Raw genomic sequence first — 4,966 nt, 5'->3', positions numbered from 1 at the left:
TTGAAGTTCATTCTTCTTTCTTGCATGGGACCTAAGCACGGACACAGGGACACACATATGAATTTCAAGCCAATTTGCTACACTGGAGAATTCAAATTTGAATTATGCACATAAAATTCCTAGAAAGCTCAGATGATGCATAAAAATGTCCAAACTAACCCCGAATAATTCTAAATTTAATATACACTCTTGTTGATCTATGTTGTATCTAGAAAAAATCAAGGCGAGAAGAGGCCATGAATGTCATTTCATCCAGAAAGGTGACACTTGTTCCCTACCGGAACAACGAGGCTTCTTGGGGCAAGCTCTGGTTTGTGAGGAGCGTATACAAAATCCTGCCCCAAATGCTACAATTTGTTTACCACATGTTGGTGCCATTCCATGATAGCATGTAAGGTTTCATGAAATTCAGACGAGTTTTGGATTTACTAGAATTTAAAACAAAGTATCTCAACATTTTGCCGGCAAGCAACGGTGCCCTGGTGTTAGAAATTCATTCTCATTTCTTTCATGGGACCTAAGCATGCAACCAAGGACACACATTTGATTTTTCAACCCATTTTTCTGCACTGGAGCATGTGCCTGTAGTTCAAATTTGAATTATCCACATAAAATGCCTAGAAAACTCAGTTAATGTACAAATATTTCCGAGCCAACCCAGAAAAATTCTAAAATTAACATGACACTCCTGTTGCGCTATGTTGACACTAGGAAAAAATTAAAAGCATATTGTTTCATCCACAAAGGTGACCAGTTCCCTACCAGAACCTTGAGGCTTGTCGTGAGAAGCTCTAGTTTGTGAGAAGCTTATACCTAAACCTGCCCCAAATGGGACAATTTTTTTACCACAACATGTTGATGTCATTCCATGATAGCATGCCAAGTTTCATGAATTTTAGACGAGTTTTGGATTTACTAGAATTTCAAAATCATGTATCTCAATGTTTGTGGCCGAGCAACGGTGGCGAGGTGTTTGACATTCATTCTCATTTCTTGCATGGGACCTAAGCATGCAACCAAGGACACACATTTGATTTTTCAACCCACTTTTATGCACTGGAGCATGTGCTTGTAGTTCAAATTTGAATTATGCACATAAATGCATAGAAAACTCTCTTAATGTATAAAAATGTCCAAACAAACCCAGAAAATTCTAGAATTTAACACGACACTCTTGTTGCTCTATGTTGACACTAGAAAAAATTTAAAAGCAAGAAGAGGCAACCAATATCATTTTGTCCACAAAGGTGACATGTTCCCTACTGGAACCATGAGGCTTCTTGTGAGAATCTTATACCAAAATCTGCCCCAAATGGGACAAAATAGTATTACCACAGCATGTTAATGTCATCCGATGATAGCATGCCAAGGTTCATGAATTTTAGACGAGTTCTGGATTTACTAGAATTTCAAAACCAAGTATCTCAATGTTTGCCGGCGAGCCACGATGCTGAGGTGTTTGAAATTCATCCCTATTTCTTGCATGGGACATAAGCATCAACCCATGGACACATATATGATTTTACAACCCATTTTGGTGCACCAGAGCATGTGCATGTACTTTAATTTTGAATTGTGCACCTGAAATGCCTAGAAAACCAAGTTAATACATAAAAATGTCCCAATGAACCCTGAATAATTCCAAAAAAATTGACGACACACCTATAGTTGCATATTCTCTACAGATTAAAGTTCTAGCAATTCAAACACCCTCCTTTGCCACTGTGACCCCATTATGTATTTAAAATCAAGACAAAAAATCAAGTAGATCGCACACAGTTTATTATCACCGACCATGTGAGGTGTAGTACAAAATATCTTGGAGCACCATCAGAGTAGTATATAGCTTACGTGAGAAGGTGTGTCGGCTATCATCCACAACCGACGCGTCAAGATACGGACGTGGACCCGTATCATGAGGGAAACTTCGGTGGCCCACTCTAGTGAGAGCATGGCAGCATCGACAATGCGCGTGCTAACAACCTGCATGAGCGCGTCGTAATCTACGACCGGGCACCCAACACAGCCCAAACGACCATTCTTGCTGTTTGGGTGGCGGCAGCAACATCTGAGACGGGGATAGCAACTAGCACAAGCGGCATAACGGCTTTCCGTTCCGCAACGGCGGTGAAATTACATGGAGCCCCCATGTGCGGTTTTGGTAATTAATGACAATCCTTATGGATTAATGTGTACATTGAGATATACATTTGAAAGTTAGTCCCATTCTAAAATGATTGAAGAATATTGGAAGACAACTCCTTTGAAGCAATAATTACATCAAGATGATCTAAATGGAGTTCATTGGAGTATCTCAAGGGTTTCCATGCTTAGAGCAAAGGTTTGAGCCATAATGGATCAATATCTTAAAAGGATGATTTGAATGATGAATTCTAGGAGTGGCTCAAAGATATGATCATAATGGACTCATGTGTTGAGTCATGATTGATCAAGTATTCAAGCAAGCTATTCAAGTGAAGAATTCAATATACCCTTCAAGACGTCAAGTTTAAACATGGAGTAGAAATATCGGTTGACCAAGAGGATGCTCGAAGATCAAACTCTAAATGGTCAACACACAAGCGCAAATGATGCACCACATAGGATCTTGTGGTATGATAAGCAATTGTCAAATGCGCTTTGTGTACTAACCCATACTATGTGTTGTCTATGTTTTTGAGGGTTAGGTGATTCTCATGGGCTCACATCGAGAGATAGATTTCAACTGTCCATGAGAGGATGAAATCAAGTGTTCATGATCATGGTTGACAAGGGAAAGTTCAAGATAACCACCCTGAAGGATTACATGCTTGAAGCTTGTGGATGATCACATGATGGACAAGTGAAGATGAATACAAAGCAAAGCTTCCCACATTGTGTATGGGGAGCTACTTGAATACTCCACCAATGTCTTGCCTTCAACTTAAGCCAAGAAGAAACAACAAGATCAAGCTCAAGTGAAAGGCCCGAGTCAAAGGTATTAGTTCCTTTGACGTCAGTGTTGGGGAGTGATGACCATCGAAGAAACATATGCACTCAAGAGTGGATTCTTGATAGCTATGTAGTGTAGCTCCTTTTATGATTCTTTACTTATAGGGATCTTGCACTATTAAGAGGGGATCAAAGGTGTTCTTTATGGATTTCCTCAAGTCAACGTCTTCTATACACAATTCCACTCCTATCCTATATACCAAAGAAAATCCAAAGCCGAATAGGTTACCCAAATATATGATAAACCTTTGCATATTTGGCCTCCTCATTTTTGGTTAATCTTGGTTGGTTCTCTATGTGAGGACCTGTGGTTTTTCCATAGCTTCAAAACGAGACCAAGATCATCAAAATCGGAGTCTGGATGTAAAAGTTGTGCATATTTCAGTTTCTAGGCTGCAGCACTTTGGTTTGGCCGGATCATCCGGGTTCCCTCTCACATCATTTGGGCTTTGCCCGGATCATCCGGGTTCCAGGCCGGATCATTCGGGTTACTCGAAAAATTCATCACAGAAACTTATTCTGCTAGCCGGATCATCCGGTTACCGACCCAGATCATCCGGCTATGTCCCGGACATCCGGGTATCTGCTTCACCACATTGTATATTAACCTTCCCAAACATCCGAGCATTGCCCGGATCATTCGGGTGTATGTCCAGATGATCCGGGCAGGTCAACAACTGCCAGAAACGGCTCTATTTTCTTGGGGGTATAAATATCCCTCTCCCACTCTGGGAAAGGGTTGACCACTTCATCTAAATCACCCCAAGAACACAAGTGGCTCCCTCTCACTTCTCCTACACCAAATCTTAGATCCTGGAGAGATTAGTGAGTGTTCTTGAGAGTTGTTCCAACCAAAAGATAGATCCTCTCCCTCTCCCTCTTGTGTCCAAAGCAATTCGTGATTTGAGCAAGTCTTGAGCATTCCCCCCTTGATCTTGTTACTCTTGGAGGTTGGAGACTCCTAGGCGGTAGGAGTACTCCAGTGAGGAATCAACTTGTGATTTGTCCCCCGGAAAGTTTTTGAAGATTTGGAGGCTGCCTCAAGGTCTACCACTAGTGGTTGGGAATTGCCTTTGTGGTGATTGTCGGTGTCAAAACCGGCGGATCTCGGGTAGGGGGTCCCGAACTGTGCGTCTAGGCGGATGGTAACAGGAGACAAGGGACACAATGTTTTTACCCAGGTTCGGGCCCTCTTGATGGAGGTAAAACCCTACTCCTGCTTGATTAATATTGATGATATGGGTAGTACAAGAGTAGATCTACCACGAGATCGGAGTGGCTAAACCCTAGAAGCTAGCCTATGGTATGATTGTTGTCTGTCCTACGGACTAAAACTCTCCGGTTTATATAGACACCGGAGAGGGCTAGGGTTACACAGAGTCGGTTACAATGGGAGGAGGTCTTCATATCGTATCGCCAAGCTTTTCTTCCACGCCAAGGAAAGTCCCATCCGTACATGGGACGGAGTCTTCAATCTTGTATCTTCATAGTCCAGGAGTCCGGCCAAAGGTCTTAGTCCGGCCATCCGGACACCCCCTAATCCAGGACTCCCTCAGTAGCCCCTGAACCAGGCTTCAATGACGACGAGTCCGGTGCGCAAGTTGTCTTCGGCATTCCAAGGCGGGTTCCTCCTCCGAATTTTTCATAGAAGATGTTGAACACCAGGGCAGTGTCCGGCTCTGCAAAATAAGTTCCACATTCCACCGTAGAGAGAATAATATTTGCGTTAATCGGATCTGCTGACGTATTCCGCAGCGTGACATCATGCCACGGCAAGGATTTTATTCATTTTACTGTTCCACCTCAGCGCGTTTAGCGAGGCGGTTTCCTTGACACGTCTTGTCAAAGCAGAGATCGTGTCCCCTTATTCCGGGATTCTCATCAATACGGGTGTGGGTAACCCAACCGCGCCATTAACCGCGGCGCTTGGGAGATAAGCGAGTTTTATCAGGCCGGTGGGGGGCTCGTAGTTTTG

This window comes from Triticum dicoccoides, chromosome 5B (genome assembly GCF_002162155.2).
Source record: "Triticum dicoccoides isolate Atlit2015 ecotype Zavitan chromosome 5B, WEW_v2.0, whole genome shotgun sequence".
NCBI classification, from domain to species: Eukaryota; Viridiplantae; Streptophyta; class Magnoliopsida; order Poales; family Poaceae; genus Triticum; species Triticum dicoccoides.
The sequence above is the reverse complement of the archived record's forward strand: the minus strand, read 5'-3'. Positions refer to the sequence as shown.